Raw genomic sequence first — 27,308 nt, 5'->3', positions numbered from 1 at the left:
CTTCAACTTCTCCAACCCTGGATCATTCTACCACGTTAAAAAAGGAATGTCCAGGTCTCCAGCTAATTGCACCAATTTGCAGAATGCAGGCCATTGTTCACCAGGAACCAGGCAATTACCCGTGATGGCATGAACAGAACGTGGCCCTTGGGTCTGCATCTCCAGCTGGCTTCTCATAGTCGCAGTGTGTCATCAGTTGCAAACACTGGGCTATCTGTACATCCCCAGATCAATCAGTGGCATTCATAAACAGTAAGGGATTCCATTCGTTCAACATTCAATTTGCAACCACAAGTAAAGATTCACATTAGTGCAAAGCAGTTTCACTAAAACCTGTCACGATGTTTTCACTCTGTTGCAGCTCAGTCTCCCTGGCCTCTTTCAACATGCAAGAGGTGACTGCTGGGAGACAAAGGCTACCCACTTCAAACAGCATTACTTGATGCTGAGATACCACAAACTGACATGCTGAAACTTCTTTGCACCCCCACTCCAAATGTACGTTGGAGTTACTATCAGGCCTATTGTTCCAGAAAACAGGGCAGAGAAAGCATCGGTTACGTGTTTGCTGTGCAGCCCGTTTCAAAACCTGCCTCTGTAGCTCAGGGTAGAATAGCAAACAAACATGTTCTGCCTTTTCATATCTGAGAGACATTCTAAAATATTCCACGTGCAAAGAACTGCACAGCTGCTCTATAGGCAAACAGAACCCATGTCTTTCTTGTAGTAGTTTGCCAGGATGTTGGTAAAGGTCTATGTTGGTAAAGCGTGAATTAGTTTCAACTATTGTATATTGACTCAGTTAGAAACGCCTACATCTAAGTCTGAGAGGCACCTCTTGAACCTCAAGGAGATGTCCAGCTCTAGATCGTAAAGGGAGGGATCACTTACTGTTTTCTTTGCCTGTTAGACAGTTATTCAGGAGGTTGAGGAGCACCTCAGGGAAATTAGGCAGAGAACTTCTTGCAAACGAGTTCAGCCCATCAAGTCTGCTGTGCCATTCCAACATGGCTGATTTATCATCCCTCACCCTGCTTCCTCAGCACTACCTACCCTCTCCCTCCACCTGTTTTTGTATCATCTGCAAACGTGGCCAAGATGCCGTCAATTCCTTCATTCAAATCGCTGGCATATATTGTGAAAAGAAGCACTCCCAATACCGACCCCTGCGGAACACCTCTAGTCACTGGCAAGCAACCAGACCTCAGGAACCTCTGGCATTCTCAGGCACACTGCTAGTGTTTTCCACAGTGAAGACTGATTCAAGATACTTATTAAGTTAGTCTGCCATTTATTTGTCCTTCATTATTACATCTCCTGCATCATTTTCCAGCAGTCCTATTCCCGCCCTGATTAGCACATGGCACTGGGAGTAATCCAGAGATTACTACTTTGGAGGTCCTGCTCTTCAGCCTCTTCCCTAACTCACTGCGCAGGACCTCTTCCCCCTTAGTACCATGTCATTGGTGCCTGTGTGCACCACGACCTCTGGCTGCTCACCCTCCCACTTAAGAATCTTCTGCAGCCACTCTAAGACATCGTGGACCCTAGCACCTGCGAGGCAACACATCATCCTGACAACCACAGAATCTGCTGTCAGTCCCCCTAACTATCAAGTCACCTATCACTATCACTCTACCTGACTTTACCCTTCCCTGCTGAGTCTCAGAGTCTCAGGTGCCACTGTTCTGCCTGCTCTGCCGTGCCATGATAGGACATCACCCCAGCAATATCCAAAGGTGTATACTTGTTGCCACAGAGCAACCCTGCACTGACTGATTACTCCCTTTACTTCTCCTGTTGGTCACCAGTCTACTCTCTGAAGCCTGCAAGCTGGGTGTGACCACCTCAGTAAATGTCTCATCGATGAGGTTTTCAGCATCCCAGATGGTCCTGAGTACATCCAGCTCCAGGAAGTTGAGTGCACTTCCTGCAGATGTAGTCATTAGGGAGACCATTAGGTACCCTGAAGTCCCACATTTCACAGGAGGATCATTCTACTGCTTGAACTACCATCCTGCCTACACCTGTTATACCTCTAACTTCTCAAGCTTAAGTTTTAACCTGTGCCTGTTCTTGCCCAAGCCTGTTGAGCCAAAGCCTGACCACTCTAACACTGATCCACTCCAGCAATGGCTGCTCCACTTAAACCTCGCTTCTTTTTATTGGCCCTTGCTAAGTTACTATTAACTCAAGCAGTCTCCTCCTCTGTGGACGTCTCAGCAGGCTCTGTTCATTTTTTCAAACTGACAACTGACTACTCAAGAAACAGTCTTCACCTCACTCCCAACAAGCCCTGGTCACTTTTCAAAACTGGTGTGTAAAGTCCATAAGGAACTGCCTCCAACTCAGTCTGCGATCTCCCACTCTGCCAACTCAATATCAAACATTTTTTAATTCTGCAACTACGGTAAAAGGTACCTGTATGTGCACACTGACAATGTTCGTACTTTAAAATGGAAAATCAGGTTCGCTTTCACATGCTGGGCTTCATAAATGTCAATTAATCTAGAATTGTATCATTTTTAATGCATGCATTTCTAAATGACAATAAACGGGAACTGAGTGTCCTCATAATCTAAATGATTTAAGCATCCTATAATTTCAAGATTTTGTCAAGATTCAAAGCATTGGGAGTAACATTTACAAGATGTGGAAGGAACTTGGCAGGTCAGACAGCACCTATGGACAGGAATAAGAGGCTGACATTTCAGGCCGAGACTCTTTATCAGGACTGGAAGGGAAGGGGGAAGAAGCCAGAATAAGAAGGGAGGAGGGAAGGAATACAAACTAAAAGGTGATAGGTGAAGCCAGGTGAATGGTGGGGGGGGGTCCAAAGATGCAAGCTGATAGGTGCAAAAGGTAAAGGGCTGAAGAAGAAGGAATCAAATAGGAGAGGGGAGGGAAAAAGAAGGAGGGAAGCTGGGAAGATGACAGACTGAAAGCAGAAGAGACAGAGTGAAGACCCTTCAATGCAGTAGGTTTTGCTTAAGATTTACTAACCAGAAAGCTACTGCTTTTTTTCTGTAATATGTTTACAGTTTTTTTGTGTTGACTCATCAATCTACGTTGTTTCCATTTAATGTTTTTGAGTGCACCCCCACACGAGGTACACACAGCACAAATGAAACTCAGTAAAACCGGGGCTTCATGATGGAACAACATGTGAGAAGAAATGTATTTCAGTTTTCACCGCGATCTTCAGAAACTTGTCTCCCAATGATAAAGAAAACTAATTTTAAGAAGTGCCCTGATGTAAATCTAGTACTTGTTTTTAGTTAGATTGCATCAGTTATGGCTTATTTGGTAACGTTTTCATCTACTAGTCCAAAAATTATGCATTCAAACACCACTCAGGAATTCTGAAATCCGGGTAGATATTACAGTCAAACCCTGGCTGTGATGCAGAGTTGGAGATGTCATTTGTATGAGAGAAGTTATATAAAACCATTTAAGACAGAAAACCATAAGACATGGGAGCATAATTAGGTCAGTTGGCCCCTCATGTCTACACCACCATTCCATCATGGCTGATCTATTATCTCAGCTAACCCCGTTCGCCTGCCTCCTCCACGTAATGTTTGATGCCTGACTTACCGAGAGCCTATCAACCTCTGCTTTAAATATATTCAGTAACCTGGCCGCCACAGCTGTCCGTGGAAATGCATTCCACATATTTACTGCCCTCTGGCTAAAGAAAGTTCTTCTCATCTCTACATGGATGCACCTCTATTCCGAGACTTTGCCCTCTGCTCCTATGTATACACACTCATGATAGGAAACACCCTCTCCACATCCACTGTATCTGGGCTTTCAATATTCAATCAATTTCAATGCAATCCTCCCCTCATTCTTCTAAAATCCAGCAAGTACAGAGCCATCAAAAGCTCTTCATACATTAACCCTTTCATTACCAGAATCATTCTCATAAATTTCCTCCGGACTTTCTCCAATGCCAGCACATCTTTTCTTAGATAGAGGGCTCAAAACTGCTTACAATACTCCAAGTGTGGTCTGACAAATGTCTTATAAAATCTCAGCATCACATCCTTGCTCTTATATTCAAGTCCTCTTGAAATGAATGCTAGCATTTCATTTGCCTGGCTTACCACCGACTCAACCTGCAAGTTAGCCTTTAAGGATTCCTGCTCAAGGACTCCCAAGTCTCATTAGACTGCTGATTTGTGAATTTTCTCCCCATTTAGAAAATGGTCTATGCCTTTATTCCTTCTACCATATTGCATGACCATACACTTCCCTGCACTATATTCCATCTGCTACTTCTTTGCAACTTCTCCCAACTGTCCATGCCCTTCTGCAGACTTCCTGCTTTCTCAACAATATCTGCCCCCTCCAACTATCTTTGTACCATCTTCAAACTGGCCGCAAACCCATTAATTCCGTCATCCAAATCATTGACATATATCATGAAAAGAAGTGGTCCCGATAGTCACTGACAAGGAACACCACTTATCACCAGCAGCCAACCAGAAAAGCCTCCCACTCTTTGCCTCCCGCCAATCAGCCAATGTTCTATCTATACTAGTATCTTTCCAGTAATACCATGGGCTCTTATCTTGTTAAGCAGCCTCATGTGTGGCACCTTGCCAAAGACCTTCTGAAAAGGCAAGTAAACAACATCTACTGACTCTCCTTTGTCTCTCCTGCCTGCTATTTTCACAATTAATTTCAACGGATTTGTTAGGCAAGATTTCCCCTTAAGGAAACAATGCTGACCTTGGCCTACTTTATCATGTGCCTTCACGTAACCCGAAACTTCATCCTTAACAATTGACTCCAACATCTTCCCAACCATCTTTCTGTCTCCCTGTCTTCTTAAAGAGTGGAGTGACATTTGCAATTTTCCAGTCCTCAGGAACCATTCCAAAATCTAGTGATTCTTGAAACATCACTACTAATGCCTCTGCAATCTCTTCAGCTACCTCATTCAGAACACAAGGCTGTAATCTACCTGGTCCAGGTGACTTATCTACCTTCAGACATTTCAGTCTTCCCAAGCACCTTCTCCCTAGTATTAGCAATTACATTCACTCCTGCCCCTTGGCACTCCTGAATTTCTGGCATACCACTCGTGTCTTCCACAGTGAAGACAGATGCAAAGTACTTAGTAAGTTCATCCACACTGTCCTTTCCAATTGCTCTAAGAAGCTCCAGCCATTGCTTTTCTACCATTATCCCTGCTAGTCTCTCCTTCCAATCAATTTTGGGCAGCTGCTCTCTCATGCCTCTGTAATCCCTTTGCACATTGTAATACTGAATCATCTGACTTTATCTTCTCCCTTTCAAACTGCAGGGTAAAATAAGGTCACTGTCTTCTAAGGGTTCCTTTATCTTAAGCTCTCTAATCTATTCTGGTTCATTACATCATGGCCAATCCAGAATTGTCTTTCTCCGAGTGGGCTCAAACACAAGCTGCTCTGAAAATCCATCTGATTGGCATTCTATAAATTCTATAAATTGCTTGGCATCCAGCATCAACCTGATTTTTCCGATATACCTGCAATTTGAAATACCCGATGATGATTTTAACATTGCCTTTTTTACATGTCTTTCCTATTTTCTGTTGAAATTCTTATCCCACATCCTGGCTACTGGTCAGGACCTGTATATAACTCCCATCAGGGCTTTTTACCCTTGCAGTCTCTTAACTTTACCCACAGGAATTCTACACCTTCCAGTCCTGCAGTATGTCACCTCTTTCTAATGATTTGATTTCATATTTTACCAACAGAGCAACCCCACTCCCTCTGCCTTCTTGCCTGTCCTTTTGATACAATGAGTATCCTTGGATGTTAAGCTCCCAACTTTCAGCCATATCTCAGTGATGCCCACAACGTTAATCTCTAACTATGCTACAAGATCATCTTATACCCTGTACTACATACTTTCAAATACAACACGCTCAGTCCTGTATTCATCACCCTTTTTGAATTTGCTCCTATGTCACCTCATCCCCCGACTACAATTTTGCCCTGTCATCTGCCCGTCCATCCTCACAGTCTCACAACACTCTGCATCAACTTGTATACCAACTGACCCATCCTCAGCTCTATCACTCTGGTTCCCATCCCTGTTCCACCTTAGTTTAAACCCTCCCCAACAGCTCTAGCAAACCTGTCCGCAAGGATATTGGTCCTCCTCAGGTTCAGGTATAACTTGTCCTTTTTGTACAGGTCATAGCTTCTCCTGAAAGGTCCCAATGATCCACAAATATGAAATCCTGCCTGCTGCACCAGTTCAGCTACTCATCCACCTGTACTAGCATCCTATTCCTGCCCTGACAAGAACATGACACTGGGAATAATCTAGAGATTACTACCTTGGGGATCTTGTTCTTCAGCCTTTTCCTAACTCCCTATACTCACTGTGCAGGACCTTTTCCTACTTTCTATCCATGTCATTGGTGCCAATGTGCACCATGACCGCTGGCTGCTCACTCACGCCCTTGAGAAGCTTCTGCAGCCATTCTTAGACATCCAGGACCCTAGCACCAGCGAGGTGACACACCATCCTGGCTTCTCTTTCGGGGCCACAGAATCTCCCGTCCTCCCCCTAACTATTGAGTCTCCTATCACCATTGCTGTGCCTGACTTTACCCTCCCCTGCTGAGCCTCAGAGCCAGCCACAGTTCCACTGTCCTGGTTTTTGCTGATGTTCCCTCGCAGTATCCAATGGGGAATACTTGTTGTTGAGAGGAAAGGTCACAGTGGAACCCTACACTAACTGATTACTCACCTCACCCCTCCTGGTAGTTACCCATCTACTATCTGAAGCCTATACCAGAGGTGCCTCAGCCATAAACAGAGTTGTTATTGTACTTAGCTGCTATGAATAAAGTATCGCCCAGCAAGGAGACATCTGCAGAGCAATAGCATTCACTACCTACAACCACCTACACAAAATGCTAAAGGAACTCAGCAGGTCAGACAGCATCTATAGAAATGAATAGATAGTCAACGCTTCGGGCTGAGAATTTTCTTCAGGACAGAGAAGGAAAGGGGTAGATGTCACAATAAGGAAATGTGGGAAGGGGGAGGGGAAGGAAGGAGGCTAGCTGGAAGGTGATAGGTGAAGCCAGGTGGGTGGGAAAGGTCAAGGACTGGAGAAGGAGGAATCTGATAGGAGAGGGGAGTGGAAGGAGGAGGGGACACAAGGAGAAGTAATAGGCAGGTGAGAAGAGATAAAAGGTCAGAGTGGGGATTGGGGATCAGGTTGGATGCTACCCAGATGGTATATAAGGTGTTGCTCCTCCACCCTGAGGGTGGCCTCATCTAGGGTGTGCAGTTATGATCATGGACAATTTAGTATATTTTGTTTCATGCTTTTCTTGAACTGAATTATCCGTAATAACTACAGAAATAATAGAAGGGATTGTCCGTAGGGCACCTTCTACTCATTTTGCTGCAGCCTCACCAAAAGTGCGGTAGTGACTCTGGAAAAACAATGTGAATCAGCTTTCCACCACTTCTCTGTTGATGTCACAAGAGGTGCTGAAGTAATCAAAAAACTGGTGATTCAAACAAATGGTTAAAAATACCCTCTGTTTCTGTAATGTTTATGTAGGCTTCACAAAAGAATGGGGTTATTGCGGAAAATATTTTTCAGTAAAACCACCGTCAACTAATGCACTTTGTGAGCTTATCAATATACATGTTCGAACATTGTGTCCTTCAGCAAATTAAAATCCAGTGCAATTCTGTCACTGATATTTTTAATAGATTGATAATTCATTTACATCATACTTTTAGAACGTTTGGGAATTGAGATTCCTTGCAGCATATTGCTCAATGCACTGCTGGAATAGCATATAAAGGAATATGGCACCAAGTTATTAGACCATTTCATAGCCTTTTTATAAAAGTGCGCAGGAATATAATGTAACAAAGAAACTGTATTTTACATTCACAATGTCTCAAAGCATAATGAACAAATGACCTTTGCAATCACTCTGTATGCCATAAGTTAGTTCAAAATGTCACTCAGCCTGCATACAGACAATTGATAAGTCAGACAGCAGCATTGCCAGCAATAGCTGCTGCGGTCCATGTTGAATCTAGGTTTAGGCAGTCCTTGACCGTATGTGTTCTGGTTCATGATTTGCTACTGTTACAATGTGTGTTGTCATGAAAATGCCAAAAATAGAGAGCTGGCCACTCAGAGGGTTTGGTCAATCAGGAAGGAGCCTGTTCTGAAATGCCCACTATGGTGATGCAGGTTAAAACCAGGTGGGGAGACTGGGAATCTGTGTTAAGTGATTTGTTCTGTAGTGATTCATTCTCCATTCCTCCCAGGAGAAGGACCGCAGTGGCTGTGATGAGGCTAATGTGCAGGATGTAGATTTATAAGGTTGTTTGCTGCAGCAGACTAGAATTGGCATGGATCATCGAGGCAAGGACCTTGCAAACATGGGTGTGAAATTCACCTGCGACATTATTCTGGCATTGGCAACCTTCCCATCACTATTTCAACATTCTCCATAAAAGAAATTGTGAAAAGCAATTTCCTGTGACCACTTTACTATGTTTCAGTTATATTAAAGGTCAGTTTCCTGATATTGTTGCACTTTTACCCACAGCAGTGCCCTCAGGAAGTAGCCCTTGCAAGCTCATGCCAGCTCTCTCCAGCTACTGAGGGATGAGTGTTTGCTGTAGTTCTGTGACTGGGTTAGTAAAGTCCTGCCGGGGGCACTCAGGAATCTGCACTGTTTTCTCAGACAACGAATGCAGGGATTTCTGAGAATGAGAGAGACCTGATTTTCACCTTCTGGGCAATGTAGGTACTTGTATTGGTCCCAGGGTAAACCTGCAGCAGAAACAAAAAAAAAGTGGTTATGCTGATCTCAAGATCATAGTCAGGATTGCTCACACTCTCAGAAATTGAAATGGTCATCAATGTGAACTCTTAACTTTATTGTTCTCCATATTGCTGCTTGACCTGTGAAATTTAACTCACTCTCAGAAACCTTTCTTCAGGGTCCTTGCTGTCTATTTCTCCTCAGATACGCTACGTTGATATGATACCTTGTTGCTGACTGCTGTATTGCAGGAGTCGGGAAACATTTTCCAGACAAAATGGAGAACCTTTCGACCTATTTTGGCGTTTACACTTACAGATTTGTCACTAATCACCAGTACCAAGGTTTGTGTGGAGGATGACACACATCATATGTGTTGAGACTGGGCTCCTGGCAAGTCACTGGCAGCACAGAAGGAAATCCACTCTGCAACTATCCGTGTTGAACCTGATCCATGCTTGAGCTCAGCTGAAAAGAACTTTGTTGGTGAAGGGTCTTGGCCCAAAATGTCGACTGTTTATTCCTTTCTAGAGATGTTGCTTGGCCTGCTGAGTTCCTCCAGCATTTTGCGTGTGTTGCTCTGGGTTTTCAGCATCTGCAGAATCTCTTGACTTTTAATGTTTTCACGTTTTGGCTACAATTTCAAGGTCAAATTGTCCAATATATATTTAAATCTGAGATCACATTAGGAGAATATGATTAATCCTGACCCACTCCCCCCAACTCATGAGAGGTTTTTCTCTATGAACTGTTCAACTGGGCTGCTAGAGTTACACCCAACTACTCTTTAATTGTTATGACATTTGTTGAAAATAATCGTTATCTCCACATGGACTTCCTTCCAATTATTTTAAATCCAGTGCCAAATAGAGAACATATTTGTTTCCTAATGTTTTGGAATATCTTGTTTTCTCTCAAAAAAAATCTGATTGTCGCAATATTTTTCATTCCTGAACTCCCTCCTGCCTAGTGTAGTCCTGACTAACCCTTTGTGATGACTCTAAGCCAGTCTCGACACGATTTCTACTATATGATGATGTGTCTTCATCTTCTGTAGCCTTGCTTTGGAGATGAATGGAAAATCAAGAACAGTTTAGCACAGTACGAGCTATTGTACGTCTAAAATGTTGTACTAGTAAGCACTTCTTGTTGATAGTGGTATCGGTGTTCAATCAAATTAATCACCATCAACCATATTCACTTCATTTTACAGCATGTTTCAACACATTTACTGTATGTTTCATTGTACATCTGACAAATAAAGCTAACCTTTATCTCAATATTTATGCAATAAATCTTTTCTCAGTGTAAATGCAAACAAAAATAGGTTAGAAGCTTCCCTATTTTGTCTGTAAAATGGTTCTCGTTTTCTACAACGCAGCTGTCAACAGCAATTAGGATCTCTAATTGAAGCCTTATCAGAGACTTGTCAAAGGAGGCATAGCCTCCTTATTTTTGCATTCAGTGCCCAAACTATAAGGACAAGTACACTTTTCTAATGGCCTTACCCATTTATCCTTCCACCTTCAAGAGTTCAGGTGCTTTTACTCCTGCATCCTCCACAAGATGGTAGGTTACGCAGACATCCATGTTATTTATTTCCAAATGTTTCATTTGTTATGCCAAATTGTACTTGCCTTGTGCCTGATAATATCACTGGTCCTCCGGCCACCAGTTTCCTCACCAACACATTGTCTCGACTGAACCAACTACAACCTTTGAAATTGCACTCTTTTTGTACAATGCAAGAGAATTAGTGGTCCGATTGCACTCTCCTGAAGGAATCTGTTCTCCCCAGTCAAGAAAATGCTTATTCATCACTGCCATTCTCAACCAGACTGTCTGCCAATCAAATAAGTCTTTTAATGTTAGCCTCTTCTGTTTCCTGAATTGATTTGTAATGTGGTACTTTATCAAATGCCTTTGAGTGCCCAGATGTACAGTATCTACCGCATTACCTTCTTCAAAGAATCACTTAGATTAGTGCAACACTACCTAGTTGAAATACAAACTAACTCATGGTTCACTAAGTGAGAGTTAACTCTGTCATAGAGAAAGGCTTCTTTTGGGTTTCCTACCACTGACAAGACTGATTGTGTCTGTCAAAAGTTTTATACTTTTTTTTAATGGGTTTAACATCCGCTATTCTCTAATCCTTTGGAATCAGTTTTATATACTTGAAGTTCTGCAAGATTGTGGTCACAGCTTCTGTAACCTCCACCCTTATTGTCCCAGTGTCAGAGAGTTCAGCCTAGCTGAGCCAAACGATTTATTCATGTTGAATGATGGGAAGCTATCAAGCCTTTCCTTTCAGTCAAATTTTATCTCATCCAACATCTCTACACCTAACTTACATGGACCCTATATTTACATATCTACATACATATGAAGTTTGCGTAGTTCGCTTTGACTGCTTCCGTAAATTTTTTTACAAACATTTTTCAAAGAACAGTGAGACATGGCACAAGTCTTAAATGGGTCACAGCCTTAACAATAAGTTTACAATGTTACGTGAACTATGTTTGTAGTTCCTTAATATCTTTCAATTTTTAATATTCACTTCGTTATTCTTGTACCTTACTCCATTAACCCCTTGCACTCTGAATACTGCCCAGAATTCAATGCCTGTCATCTATCCTTTTTTGTTTTATCTGAACCTGGAGGCTCTTGCTTTCAATGCCCCAACAATAGGAACAGTGTTATTCTGTTCTCCCTCAATGGCAAAGGCTTGCTGTTTGTCAATTCTCCTTTTTCTTAGGCAGTCTCTTGGGTCTGAAAACTAGTTACTTCCATTTTGGTTTTATGAATTCTCAGATGACAGATGAGCCAGACGAAGGAGCTGCAGATGAGTCAGGGGTACCTGTTGGGTGGATAGGCAGATGATGAGATGGTGTACCCCTTTCGCTATTTCTTCCAGTCTTCAGAGTCAGAATCTGGTTTAATATCACTGGCATATGTTATGAAATTTGCTGTCTTTGCAGCAGTAGTTCAAGACAATGCATAATAATAGAAAAAAACTGAATTACAATGGATAAACAGTTAAATTATATAAGTAGTCCCAAAATAGAAATAAAAAAGTAGTGAGGTAGTATTCATAGGTTCATTGTCCATTCAGAAATGTGTGTTCTCCCCGCGCATGGCCCTTAGGCTGCCGACATCATTCTTCACTTTGACTGGTCATGGGCAGCAGGGATCTCTGACCTCATATGTACTTCTGAGACCTGGAACATGCACAACAGGCACCTCTGGTCACCCCGAAGTCCTCCAGGTTCATCAGAATGATAAGTAAACCAATGTGCCGACATTCCCAGCACTGAGGCTGTAGTTAATTTTTGCTTTTCTCCTCTCACATACTGTGTGTGTGTGTGACAGGATCTCATGAGTCTGTGATAGGGAACTTTCCTAATTACCTGAGCCAACCAGATCTGGTATTGATCAAAATATTGATATCATGATGCCTTCTTATGAAAACACACTCTGCTTTCAGTGCTTGCAACAGAAAAAAATGGGTGTTAACATTCTAAAGTGTTTACCATAATAAAAATGATGTACCTGTTTAGATTGTGGCTGCAAACTATAGCAGAATATTGGTTGTTTAAAGGACACTAGTTCTGAATGGGTTCCATTTGATGCCAAAGTGCACCCTATGTTGGGAATAGTACAGGGTGCCACATCGGGAAGAACATTACAGCAAGTTAACCTTTCACAGCTGAATAACCTTTCAGTAATAGGAAACATAGCTATTTGCGTGTTAATCTCGTAACATCAGGTTTATTGTTAATGGATTATTATGGTGAGTTGCTAACGGTAACATAGAATGCTTCCAGAATTCTTAGATGCTCGTAAAGTTTGGTGCATCAGCAGCAAGAGGAGCATGTGAGATCATGGGTCTCCTGGACTACTTGAACCTCTCCGAGAAATGGCTGCAGCAGTATCAGTATCCTTACTGCAGCACAATAGGTTACACAACCAGTGGATACATAGGGAAGAAAAGCAGTCCAGAGAGGCACACAGCTTCTCGTCAAGGTGCCTTGCTCACTGAGTGTTCTTAGAACAACTCCTCTAAATGCCTCCAACAATATCCTCAATCCACTATTTATGTCTTCACTGAGCATATTGGAAGGATGGGGAAAAAGGGCAGATGAAATACAGTGTTGGAAAATGTACAATAATGCATTTTGGTAAAAGGAACAAAAGTACACACTACTATCTAAATGGGGAGGAAGTTGAAACATCAGAGGTACAGGGGGACTTAGGAGTCCCTGTGCAAGACTCCCAGAAGGTTAACTTACAGGTTGAGTCTGTGGTAAAAAAAAAAGGCAAATGCATTGTTGGCATTTATTTCAAGGGGAATAGAATATAAGAACAAGGAGATAATGCTGAAGCTTTATAAGACACTAACCAGGCCGCACTTGGAGTATTGTCGACAATGAGTAGTGAGCCAGATGAATGACAAGTATCTCGGGAACATGAGCAAGAGTAACAAGTGGAGGTAGCAAAAGGGAAGCTACAAGTCAGCTCCTTCCATGATGGGATGTTGATTGGAGAAGACCTTTTGCCAACTCATGTCTCCTCTATACCAATGAGCACTGCCAAAGACTTCTTTTAACAAAACTTTCTATTTCACTTTCCCTCAAATGCTGACAAGATTGCATTCACCTGGCTACACAGAATAATAAGAGACAAGACAAAATAAACAGTTCAAACTAAGGTAGCCATACAACATGCAAATATATTCCAAAGATCAATTGTTCTGGATTCCTTTAGATCTGGCTTTGTCCTTCCAGTGTCCCCGCAACAATGCTGATTCAGGCTTTGACATGCATTGCAGTCAACAGCAAATGGTCCATGTAGGATGAAGTTGAGCTGCTTTGAGTCTAGAGAGCTGTAGCTGGCACTGCCCGCTCTGACCATGAGCTGCAGTGTTCTGGGCATTGCTGGCTGGCTGGCTGGGTACTGGTAAACAGGAAGGATGCCCTCTCCTGAGAGGGCAACAGATTCAGGTCCCACAAAGCATTGACAGTTCTCCAGGGTGACCCCTCTACAGTTTTGATAATATATTGGGAGACAGATTGCAAGACTACTGAGACGATCTCCAAACCCTTCTCAGCAATCTTTCTACTAGCCAAAACCCTGAGTTTAGACTGAAGCGTACAGGTATGGATGGCTTCTGCTTTCTTCTGTTATGGAAGGTGAGGTGTGGGCCATCAGAAAACATCTTTAAGATGACAAAAGCATCACAAGGAAGCAGTCAAGGGAATTATTAAATGAAAAGTTATTGCTAGGCCTTAAGATACTAGGTAGTTTACCAAAAGCTCGGTCAAAGAAGATGGTTTTGAAAAGCATCTCAGAGGAAGAAAGTGAGACAAAGACAGAGGATTTAGGAAAGGAATTCCAGTACTTACAGTCTTGGCTAGTAACTCCAAATTTAAATGTATCACCGGTGGCCACTACTGGCCATTTGGTGGAGATGCCTCAAAAGATTTGGTGTTGGAGAAAATGGTGGAGGAAGGGAGGGACTGACTTCTGGGTATAAACTGAATTGTGGCTATTTCCATAAACATATCAGTGAAGTTGGCCTCAGGAAAGACAGCATTCAAGCTCCTTAAATCTTTACTAGTGGATTCTACTCCACATCTTATGTGGTTGTGCGCAATTTACAGTGGTCCTTCCTATCAATGTGATAAACTTTCCATTATATAAATTTCAAAGTGAATTAATTATCAAAGTCCTTACCCGAGGGGTGATTGATAAGTTTGTGGCCTAAGGTAGAAGGAGTCAATTTTAGAAAACCTAGCACATTTATTTTTCAACATAGTTCTCTCCTACATTTACACACTTAGTCCAGCGGTTGTGGAGCATACGGATCCCTTCTTTGTAGAAGTCAGTGTCTTGGACCTCCAGAAAGTGGTCCACAGCAGGGGTTATTGATAAGTTTGTGGCCTAAGGTAGAAGGAGATGAGTTATTAACTTCAAACTTTCTGCATAATCACTCAAAGAGTTGAACTGCATGTGCATGTAACAAGAGCTGTATAACTTATCAACAACCCCTGCTGTGGACCACTTTCTGGAGGTCCAAGATGCCGACTTTTACAAAGAAGGGATCTGTATGCTCTGCGACCACTGGACTAAGTGTGTAAATGTAGGGGGGACTATGTTGAAAAATAAATGTGCTGGGTTTTCTAAAATTGACTCCTTCTACCTTAGGCCATGAACTTATCAATCTCCACTTGTATGTCACTATATACAACCCTGAGAGTCCTTTTCTTGCAGGCATTCACTGTAGATACAAAGAAACACAAGAGAATCAATGTAAAACTGCATACAACAAAGATGGACAAAAAATGTGCAAAAGACAACAAACTTTGTAAATACAACAAAGAGAAAAATAATAATCATCAGTAAATAAGCAAAAAATACTGAGAATATGAGCTGCAGAGTCTTTAAGAGTGAGTCAATAGATTGTGGAATCAGTTCAGTGTTGGGCTGAGAGAAGTTATCCTATCTAGAGGGGTATTAACTGTTCCTGAACATGGTGGTGTGGGACCTGAGGCTCCTGCATCTCCTGGCAGCAACAAGAAAAGAGCATGTTCTGGAAGGTGGGGGGGGGGAGTGTTCCTTGATGATGGATGCTGTTTTTCTGCCACACCGCTCTTTGTAAATATGCTCAATGGTGGGGAGGGCTTTACCTGTGATGGACTGGGCTGTAGGATTTTCCATTCAAGGGCATTGGTGTTCCTACACCAGGCCATGATGCATCCAGTCATATACTCTCCACCACGCAATTATTGAAACAATTACATGGGACAAGATAAATCTTCATTTGGGCCAACAGATTAAACAGTCAGCATGAAATTGCTAAAGGAAGGTCACATTTGACAAACTTCATCGACTTATCTTGAGGTGGTGACAATGAGCATCGTCGAAAGTAATGTGTTGAAATCCAACTGGATTTATCAAGGCTTCTGACAAGATGCCACCTGGCAGGCTAGTCACAAAAGCCGTAGGATTTAATGGCAAATGGCAAATTGCATTTGAGACTGACAGGAAGCAAGTGGAAACAAAAAGTGATAATAAATGGTGGTAAAGAAGGAGTATGGCGTGTTTGGCTTTATTAGTTAGGCACGCATGTAATGGTAGACTGGACTATCAGGCTGTTATCACTGGGGTTCCACAGGGCCCGTTACTTGGTTCCCTTGCTTTTCTGCAATAAGTAGATCAGTGGTTAAATTAATTTTCCGATGATACAAAAATTGGCTGTATGGAATTTAACCTAGAAAACTGTGATATAATGACTTTGGGAAGGTGTAACAAAGCAAGATGATACATGATAAACAGAAGGATAATGAGGTGTGCGGAAGACCAAACTGACCTTGCATTGGATGTCCAGCAGGATTGGTGGATAGGGTGTTTAAATGTCACACGGGATGCTTTCCCTCCTTTGCTGAGGCATAGAGCATGAGAGTCAGGAAGAGATGCTGGAACTGGAAACAACATTAGTTAGGCCACTGTTTGGGGAGTTTCAGCTCCTGGCCTTCACTTGGGACTCAGCTACTAAACCTGGTGGAACTGTTTCTACTGACAGGAGAGAGGGCAAGGGCAGGTTACTGGCACCTTAAAACCAGTCACTTTGGACAAATGGGGCTCGTCAGCCACGGCCGGCACTTCATCTAGGAGAAGGAAAACTCTGATCTGAAACCGCTGCTGCCTTGTGGCTATACCCACTCATGGGGAAGGCTTTGGGAGTAAACCCCGCGGAAAAGTCCAGGGCTGGGGTCCGACATTGAGTTCAATGCTGACCGGCAATTCCTGCCACGCTGCTGGTGCCAAACTGTATCGGTCTCGGAAGTTCTTTTGGATTCATCGTCTGCATGCGGGGCGGGGGAGCCTGCTGTATGGGCAACAGCTTGCTCTTCACATTGTACAGCCCTGGCTTGTGTATCACGTAGACATCCGTGATCCAATGGATGGCCTAATGAAATAAACATGGGCATCCTGAACAATGGCAGAAGTAAAAAAAAGTCAAAAATTGTATGCATTGTAATGACCACTTAAATTACCAACCCTAATTTTGTAATTACGTCAGCTGGTTTGAGAATCTCCCACCAGTGGAAACATCTAAACGTCTGTCCTGTCGTGCTCCCTAAGTATTTTATATGTTTCCACAAGATCACAAGACCATACGACATAGAAGCAGAATTAGGCCATTTGGCCCATTGATTCTGTTCCACCATTTCATCATGGCTGATCTAGTTTTCCTCTCAGCCCCAGTCCCCTACCTTCCCCCCTCATTCTTCTAATCTGTGGAGAATTTGGATCTAATTTCTTTAGCTGCTCCTGACAGAGCAACCCTCACATCCTGGGAATGTGCCTAGTGAATCTGAATTGCAATATCTTCAATACTTTCTTGAAAAAAGAGAAGCAAAACTGCGTCCTGTGCTCTGAATTAAGCTTTGGTTAAGTCACAGTCGGAGTATTGTGTGCAGTTCTAGTTGCCACAGGAAGGGTGGTTACGCAGGAGACATTTGTCAGGATGCTGCCTGGGTTAGAGACCATCAACAATAAGAAGCTGGACAAACTTGGGTTGTTTTCTCTGGGAGTCAGAGACAGAGGGAAGAGCTGATGCTGGTAAATAAAATTAGAAAGGCGTCCAATGGGTGCATACTCTTTTTTCCTAGATGGAAATGTCAAATTTAGAAGGTGTAGCTTTACTGGGGAGAGGGGGAATGTTTAAAAGACATTAAGTTTTTTTCACAAGAGAGAGGTAGATGTCTGAAACATGCACCTAGGGGAGATGCTGGAAGCAGGAACATTAACAACAGACATGTGAAGAGGGAGGGAATTGGGGGAGATAATCCAGGCAAATGTGCAGTTTAAATTGGCACAATGTCAGCATCAAAATCGTAGTTCCATGTTCCCTGTTATTTGTTCCATGTTCAAATAAAGTATTCCCCTAAGCAGTATGATCAAAAACAGAGCGGAATAAATTTTAGAGAAATTGATAGAAGTATTGGAGGGAACTAAGAAAGATTTTCTACCAGCGATGGAAGGCGCCGAGGAGCTGTGTGGCAAATCCAGGAAAGATCATTGAATGTCACTATTTTTTTGCACAGGTGTGATAGGCAGAATATTCTCTCTTCGCTTTTGAGAATGTTTTTCTGAGTCTCTGAAACATTGTGCAGCTGATGTGTTGTTTTAAAGTCTACATGAATTGAAAGTGTAAACAAATGGATGACTGCACTTCGAAGGTGTGGGTAAATATAGCTTCCGGGTCATGCTGCCTCCTCAATGTGCACCTGCCCCTGTACTGTCTTCTACTGGTGCTAACGCTGTGCTCTGCTGGTCTTGGTTTTTGTAAATGGTTTTACGCTCATAAATACCAAGAAGGATTTCTGCTGAAGGACTGACAGGTACATTTAAAGGAATGATTGTTGGCTATCTTATAACTGTAAACTAAAATAATTAAATTGTTGTGTATTTGGTTGTTTCAGAGTGGTTTCTGAACAGCAAAAGCATGCTGCGCAGTTGTAAAAATTCCTTGGAAACTTTTTACACTGATACAAAATACGTATGTTGTGTCATTGGTGTGCAAATACGATAAAATGAGAACTATTGTCAGAATAACGTTTTTAAAGAGGAAATACAATGATCAATTAACAAGAAACAACACAACGGGCGTTTTCAGAAAATGTAGGTTTTCGTAAAACTTCTATTCAACTCAACAAGAATATTCATCTGTCATCTACTGATTCTGAAATGTATTCATGAATGAGATACAAGTTGATGTATTCCTTCACAATTGTTGTGAGGATTTAAATAGAGTTAGTGTGTGGTAGTTAATAACTGGAGAGTATTTTTGTCGAACTAAAGACAACGTAACAGCTAAAACGCATCTTGTGAACATCAGTCATTTCAGGTAAGCACAAAATGTTGCTTATTTTAATCGACAAATACGTTATTCTTTTTGGTAAACAGTGCCATCAAGATTTGAAAATTATTGAAATTTATCCCAACGCAGTGGATTGTTTTTATTTTGAATGTGTATCACGTACTTTTTGCTTGATTGAAACTTTATCACAAAAGCTGGATATCTAGAATTCCGCTCAAATAAATTCAGAATTACCCAGATATAATTTATTCATCTACAAATGTTCTACTAATATTAGTAGATTGGGAGCCGAAGTCTTGTTTACTAACCACAGAAGTATGAAGTCAGTTTGTCATCCATTTTGTTGAATTGGTGTTATTGCATGAATACGAGGAGTAATTTAGAACAATGAACGGTACAGCACAGGAACAGCCCCTCTGGCCTACAATCTCTGTCACAACCATTATCACAGTCAGTTAATCCATCTGCTGAAACAAGGTCCATGTCCCTCTTTTACTTTTCAAGTGCCTGGATAAACGCTTCTTAAACATCACTATCGTATCTGCTTTTACCACTTGTCATGACAGCTCATTCCAGGTCCCTACTACTCACTATAAAAAATGCTTACCCTATAAATCTCCTTTAAACTTTCCCCTTCTCGCCTTAAATTTATATTCTCTAGTACTTGACATTTCCATCCTGGGAAAAAAGACTCTTTCTATAGCTCTCATAATTTTGTATACCTTTATCACTCACCTCAGCCTCTGCCATTCTAGCAAAAATTATCCAAATTTGTCTTTTATCAGGTCTGCTGTAAGCTTCTGACACTCCAGCAAAAATGATCCAGATTTGTCCACCCTCAATTTAATTTAAGACTACTGGGAGAATAAAAATAGGAACATACATGCCCTGATTATTTGAAACAAATGTAATGAGATCCACTGTCTTTGTGTGCATCATTGTAAATAGCATTTATATAGTTCCTTTAACATTGTAAGCCGTCACAATTCACTTCACACAGCGTAATCAAACAATTTTTAACTGCATAGGAAGTATGAAGACAGAATGAGACTGGAAAGAACTGTTTATGCAGGATATTCAAAGGCCAGCTTTGGTGGAGCAATTAAAATCAGGCTTTTTGTGAGACCTGGAAGAGTTTAGAGAGGTAGGGAGGGACAAAGCTATGCAGAGGTTTGAAAACTTTAAAATGGAATTATTATTTAACTCGAAGCCATTTGAGCCAACTGAAGGTCAGCAAGCACAAGGTGATTGGCGAATAGGCCTTGGTGCAAACTAGAAGGTCACAGATTTACCAGGCTAACAAAGGAACAAAGGGAAGAGATCTGAATCACTATCAGGAGGCAACAAAGCTGTCAAAAAAGGATGTGGCATCTCTTGAGCTCAGCCAGCGATAAGACCAGAAGACATGGGAGCAGAATTAGGCTATTCGGCCTATTGAGTCTGTTCCGCTATTCAATCACAGCTAAAGAAGTTTCTCCATATCTCTGTTTTAAATGGATGCTCCACCATCCTGAGGCTATGTCCTCTTGTCCTAGACTCCTCCACCACGGGAAACATCCTTTCCACATCTACTCTGCCTAGGCCTTTCAGCATTTGAAGGTTTCAATGAGATTCCCCCCTCACCTTTCTAAATTCTGTGAGTACAGGCCCAGAGCCATCAAATGCTCCTCATATGATAACCCTTTTATTCCCAGAATCGTCTTTGTGAACCTCCTCTGAACCGTCTCCATTTCCAGCACATCTTTCCTTAGATAAGGAGCCCAAAACTGTTCACAATCCTCAAGGTGAGGCCTCACCAGTGCCTTATAAAGCCTCAGCAACATATCCCTGCTCTTATATTTTAGACCTCTTGAAATGAATGCTAACATTGCGTTTGCTTTCCTCATCACCAACTCAACCTGCAAATTAACCTTTAGTGTGTTCTGCACAAGGGCTCTCAAGTTTTTTTGCATTTCAGAATTTTTGGATTTCCTCCCCGTTTATAAAATAGTCAGCACATCCATTTCTTCTATCAAAGAGCATGACCATGCATTTTCCAACATTGTATTTCATTTGCCACCTTCTTGCCCATTCTCCGAATCTGTCTAAGTCCTTCTGCATCCTACCTGTTTCCTCAAAACTACCTGCCCCTCCACCAATCTTCGTATCACCTGCAAACTTGGCAACAAAGCCATATCTTCCATCATCTAAATCATTGATATACACGACAGAGATGGGAGATATTAAAGAGGTGGGCACTGGGGAACTCGTTGATGGTATTGATACAGCAAGCTCCCCTCCAGAGTAAGCATCGCAGGCACTCTGCTCATGCATCAGGCCACTGCGTGAGAAAGGAACGAATGTCATGAGCTGTGCTAGACTTTGAGATTTTCCAGATACACTGCAAATTACAGGATTCAATTAAAAACAGACGCATTCTAACTGAGAATGTTTAGTGATCACGTTGACTGGGTGATGCTGGAAAGACACTGGAGTAAGTGTAGCCGAAGGCGAAAATAAGACAAGAAAGATGAAGGAATGTAAATGATCACAGCTGTCCTCGTGATACTTGTCACAATCACTTTTTGATGTAATTTCTGACATTGTCAGTGCTGTTTTGTTATGAGGCATAAGAATTGAAAAGAAAGAGGGACAGCCCAGTGAGTTGAGAAGGAAGTTACAATGAGTTGCTCAGTGGAAGTGTTGAGCTACAAAGCTTCTCCGTCCTCTGAAGTGAAACTAATCACACATTTTAATTCCAATAAAATGGAACATTTGAGATCTTGCTCATTAAGAGCCAACGGTAGTTAACTACCTCTTGCCAGATTAGCTCCAACATTCCCAAGAATAATTTCAAAGTATTTTGTTTTTGCCCTAGCCTTTGATTTTTCCCTCTGGTAGTGAAAAGAAGTCAGCTCAAGATTTTTTTTTGCATGCATTCCATGCTCATACTTTGAATAGGCCCGAGCTGGGGACTTGCTGAGTGAGTTTCCCATTAGTTCATGCTTATGGTGAAGCATGTTTACTGTGGAATTCGTAGCCCCTGGTTCCTAGAAATCTATCCTAAATAGGTTACTGACAGAGTTCCAGCTAGGAGCTGTTACTTGATATGTGCAACTGAATTCATTCCAAGCTTGTCACAAAGGGCAGTGCTGCATATATTAACACCAAGAGAGCAACATACAACTTTAGTTTCAGTATGATAAAGAGAACCTGTTGATATAAGGCAGTCACATGTTCTGCAGACTACTTGAAATGATATTAATCATATTAGAGCAAAATTGTTGGCTGTGTAGCTCAGATCCATAACTAAGAATAAATCAATCTGTCAGGCCATAATCTCAGATTGTATACATTGATCCAGGATGGTTTCTGCAAACAAATTTGTTTTGGTGTGATAATTAGAAAGGAAATACGTTTTGCTCCACAGCCTCTAGTTAGCTTTCAACAAATATGCTTTGCATAAAAGCCTGCTGTGTTGTTTCCAAGAGTGAATTCTCTGTTTATCTTTTTAATTACCCAAATATATTTTAAAAATGGGGTAAACTCCCCAGTAGAATGTATTCTATTGAAAAATCTCAATCATGAACATCATAGTCAAACTCATATAAATATAGTCACTAATTGAAGAGCATTTAGTATTTGGTTTCAATTTACTGACATGAAAGAATGAGAAGAAATGGAAACAAATTCGTTTTATTAGCTTTTCTGTGCTGTGTGGTGTTCACCACCACTGGATTCAATTAAAATGGAGAATCTGACTTATGATTTAAAACAAGTTGTGTCCATTATGGTTGGCTAGCTCCAGCACTTTGCACTGCGTAGAAAGCAGATAAGTGGAATGGTTGCTCTGCAAACTAGGTTGGTGCCTCAGCCTGTCAACCAGCTCTCTGCACTTGGATGACAGATGAAACTGTGATAAGGTGCAGAGCAGCATTATTACACAGGAAATCTACATGCTTAGAGGTAGCTCCACTCATTTAAACCACCGCAGCTAAGTTGCTTTTCAAACATCTTCTAAACCACACTGAAAACATACTGCAAAGAGCAAGAAATGTGTTATGCTACACAAGAAGGCAGGAGTTCACATAATTTTTAAGCAACTTTGTAATATGCTTAAGCAAAATTCAGATGGAATAGGTGATTATAAAAGGCATAATTAAGGAAAAGAATGAAATATTGAGGTAGTTAAGTTCCTTAAAGTTTGGCAATTAGTAGTTTGCCTAACACTAATATTTGATAACAGAACCCTCCTAAAGACATACAGTTGGCCACTGTAAATTGTCACCAGTCTGCAGGAGGGAGGTAGAGTCTAGGGGGGACTGGATGAAAATATGGGGAGAATAAAAGAAAAACAATGGCCTATTTCAATACTCTAACTTCCAATGATTCTATAAGTATTTTGGAAAAAGCTTGGTTAAGCTCAGGTCACTTGAAGGAAGGGATTGAGCTGCAAAATTAATAAAATGATGTGTTGGAGATTAACAAGATAGGTGAAATTGAACTTGAAGGCAGAACACAAGGTAAGATCAAAGGTGAAGGCAGAGTACAAGGTTACTGGTAGGATAGTTAGCAGCGTAGAGGAACAGTGGGGTCTTGGGGTCCACATCACAGACCCCTCAAAGTTATCATGCAAGTTGGTAAGGTGGTTAAGAGGTTGGTCTTCATTAGTTGGGGGATTGAGATTAAGAGCCGCAAAGTAACTCTAGGTAGACCACAGTTGAAGTATTGTGTTCGTTTCTGGCTGCCTCATTATAGGAAGGAGTTGGAAACTCCAGTGAGGGTACAGAGGAGATTACCAGGAAGCTGTCTGGATTAGAGGACATGTTTTATGAGGAAAGGTTGAGCAAACCAGAGCTTTTCTCTTTTGGAGCGAAGAAGGTTGAGAGACAACTTGATCAAGGTGTATAAAATTATAGGAGGTTCAGAGAGAGTGAAGAGCCATCGTCTTTTTTCCAGTGTGGCAGTGGCTAATTCTAGAGGACAACAGTTTAAAGTGAGTGGAAGAAGATTTAGGGGAGTGGTAGGAGGCAGTTTTTTTTATATGTCGAGAGTGATATATGCCTGGTGGGGATGTTGGTAAAGAGCAGATACACGTAGGAGGGGAAGGGTTAGATTCAGAATCAGAATCAGAATCAGGTTGAATATCACCAGCATATGTTGTGAAACTTGTTGCTTTGCTGCAGCATCACATAAAAACCTAGTAATAAATCTATAAATTACAATAAGTAGATATAAAAAACATTAAATAAGTAGTGCAAAAAGAGAGGGAAAAATACTGAGGTGCATGAGCTCACTGTCCATTCAGAAATCTGATGGCGGAGGGGAAGAAGCTGTCCCTGAGATATTGAGTGTGTGTCTTCGGGCTCCGTGCCTCCTCTTTGACAAAAGCAATGAGACGAGGGCACGTCCTGGTTGATGGGCTTTCTCAATGATGGATGCACCTTTCTGTGGCGTTGCCTTTTGAAGCTGTCCTGGATGCAGGGAAGATAGTATCCGTGATGGAGTTGGTTCAATTTACAACTTTCTGCAGCTTTTTCCAATCCTGCACAGTAGCTCTTCCATACCAAACGGTTAGAATGCTTTCCACGGTACATCTATAGATACTTGTGAGTGTCTTTGGTGACATACAGAATCTCCTCAAACTCCAATTAAGTACAGCCACTCTCATGTCTTCTTTGTAATTGCATCAATATGTTGGGCCCAGGATAGATCCTCAGAGATTTTGACACCCAGGATCTTGAAACTGTTCACCCTTTCCACTTCTGATCACTCAATGAGTTCTGGTGTGTGTTCCTTCGACTCCCCCTTCCTGAAGTCCACAATCATTTTCTTGGTCTTCCTAACATTGAGTGCAAGGTTGTTACTGCAATACCACTCAACCAGCTGATCTAACTCGCAGAGTGGGTTCGGGTCAGCACAATATTGTGGGCCAAAGGGCTCATTACTGATCTATGTTCTACGACAGAGGGTAGGAGTTTCAGAAAGTGGCTGATGAGTTTCTGTTTTGGAGGAATAGTTCTGGAGTATTGGTGGTGTATGAACAATTATATTAGAATGACTGACAAGTCATAAATAAGTCATCACACTTTTGTGAAGGGGGGGAATTTGAGGAGATAAAATTAAGGGATGTGGGGAAGACGAAAGACCAGCTGGAGAGGGAAGAAAGATAGAAACAGAGGACCTGCAATATTGTGGAGGATTAGGTGAAGTAATCACTCAGACATAAATTCTCATTTTAGAGGTGAACTTCACGGTTACAGCAGCTGTGACCTTGAATTTGAGTGTGGATATGAGGCAGGTAATTCACAGAGATTGTGAGGTATCTGAGACAGTGATGAAATTTGAGGTCAGAGTGTTCAAAAACAACATGTTAAACTTCATACTTCTGAGATATAGTTTAAGGCCAGCTGGAGTATCATGACCAATTCCAGTCAGCATACTTTAGTACAGATGAAAAGACTTAGGACAGACTGCAGAAGAAATTAGCTAGAATGGTCTATGCAATATGTTTGAGAAGCTGGGTTCAGTGTCCTTAGAGCAATGAATGCTAGTAGGCGATTTAATAGAACTAAAAAACTAAGAATGGCTTGGACAGAGCCAAAAACAAGAAACAGCTCTTAGTACCAGAAGCATGAGTAATCAGGGATAAAGTTTTAAGATTGGCCACAGCTCACAGGAGACATAAGGAATATGTTGTTAAGATCTGGAATGCAATGCCTGACACAGTGATGGAAACATTCAGTGACATCAGTTTACAGAAAGTTGAATAGATACATAAGACCATAAGACAAAGGAGCAGAAGTCAGCCATTCGGCCCATCAAGTCTGCTCCACCATTTTATCATGAGTTGATCCATTCTCCCATTTAGTCCCACTCCCCCACCTTCTCACCATAACCTTTGATGTCCTGGCTACTCGGATACCTATCAATCTCTGCCTTAAATACAGCCAATGATTTGGCCTCCACTGCCGCCCGTGGCAACAAATTCCACAGACTCACCACCCTCTGGCTGAAAAAATTTCCTTGCATCTCTGTTCTGAATGGGTGCCTTTCAATCCTTAAGCCATACCCTCTCGTACTAGACTCCCCTACCATGGGAAACAAATTTGCCCCATCCACTCTGTCCAGAGAGGGGAAGTATTGAAAAATATGCAGAAAGAACATAGGGAATTGTGGGGTAGTGTGAGAAACTGATTGGATAGTTCATTCAAAGAGCTCTTCCTGGCTATACGTTCAGTGATGACCATTCTTTTGTTTTTATTCACACCTAATCTTGTGAAGGTTGGTTAACCTGGTTGTGAGCTAGATATGGTACCTGAAGGAGCAGTAACTGGAGCACAAGTGACAATGAAACCAATGAGGGGTAGCAAGGTGAATTCAGGTGGAAATGGGATGTAATGAGAATGGAAAGAAGGAAGTAGATCTTGGGGAAGAACCTGAGATTTGGCTTGTTGAGGAAACAGGAGAAGATTACAATCTGGTGAGAGCTTAAAGGCAGGAGAAAGTATTTGAAGCAAAAGACTTTGATATTAAGGGATGGACCGTCACCAAACTAGTCTGGCACATATTAAGTAAAGCTTAAGAGAGAGGATTTCGGAAAGGGTAAAAGTCTGGGTGGCTCAGTGGTGTAGTAGTTAGTTCAACTGCTTCACAGGGTTACTGATCTCTGGTTAGGGTTTCATTCCGGCCACTGCCCGTAACGAGTTTGTGAACTCTCCCCGTGACCGCGTGGGTTCCGTCCCACTTTCCATGGACGTATGGTAGGGTCAGCATTAGTAAGTTTTGATCATGCTATGTTGGTGCCGGAAGCATGGCAACACTTGTGGGCTGCACGCTCCTCGCTGATTTTATTTGAAGCAAATGACGCATATCACTGTACGTTCTCTCAATAAAAAAAAGCCAATCTTTAATTTTAAGTCACTACATATGGGTTAAGGATAAAGAAATATGTAATCAAAAAACTGAAGGGCTTGCTGACTGCTTTACAGTCTTTTTCACTACATTTTCCATATTGTTGTGTCTAGATAATTCAATTGCCCAGGTTTAGGACTGGAAAATCTACTCCAGTAACATCCAGTGCTTACAGTTTTTGATAAGCAGCAAGATTTTTTGAGGAGCAAATTCATTTGTGACCACAAAACATTGGCATCAAATTCCCAATATTTTGGTGGGAATTTGATGCCAATGCCTGAGCATTACAGACTTCCAAAATTCCAGATCATATGAGAATTACAAATTTGCAAAGCAAGCCATATCTTCAGACAACAATGTAACCAAGGTGCTGAATAGTCTCATGTTACCACAAAACTTTTGAAGTTATTTTCTTATTCCTGGAAGGATGTCAGTAAGAGTTCAATGATTAGAGCTATCATTGTAACTTCCCTCCATGAAACTACAGCTGAATGCCTTATCAAACAATATATTTTCAAGATTACTCAAATATTACTAAAATATTAAATACCCAACACCTCTCCCTGCTTAGCTATAAACTCTAACTCAACAGAAAATGCATCTCAATTATATACACAGTATACTAAATAATACAACTACTATATACAGACACCCACAGCATAGTAATTAATTACAGGTTATATGTAAAGATACATTAATTGCATATGTCTT

At 41.6% G+C, this 27,308-nt stretch overlaps 1 protein-coding gene across 2 annotated transcripts in view; it reads left to right on the top strand.

Moving 5' to 3' along the window:
- cd247 (CD247 molecule) overlaps positions 1-27,308 on the top strand; it is a 111,367-nt gene that overhangs the window by 42,840 nt on the left and 41,219 nt on the right. The window contains exon 1 of one of the 2 annotated variants that reach the window (XM_072260287.1): positions 18,113-18,225. The exons of the other annotated variant lie outside the window; for it this stretch is intronic. The gene's annotated coding sequence lies outside the window, so the exon portion shown is untranslated. Of the gene's footprint in view, positions 1-18,112; positions 18,226-27,308 lie in introns of those variants that run through there. 2 annotated transcript variants of the gene reach the window in all.

Source organism: Mobula birostris, chromosome 6 (genome assembly GCF_030028105.1).
Source record: "Mobula birostris isolate sMobBir1 chromosome 6, sMobBir1.hap1, whole genome shotgun sequence".
Classification (NCBI taxonomy): Eukaryota; Metazoa; Chordata; class Chondrichthyes; order Myliobatiformes; family Myliobatidae; genus Mobula; species Mobula birostris.
This window is presented reverse-complemented; position numbering and strand designations above follow the sequence as displayed.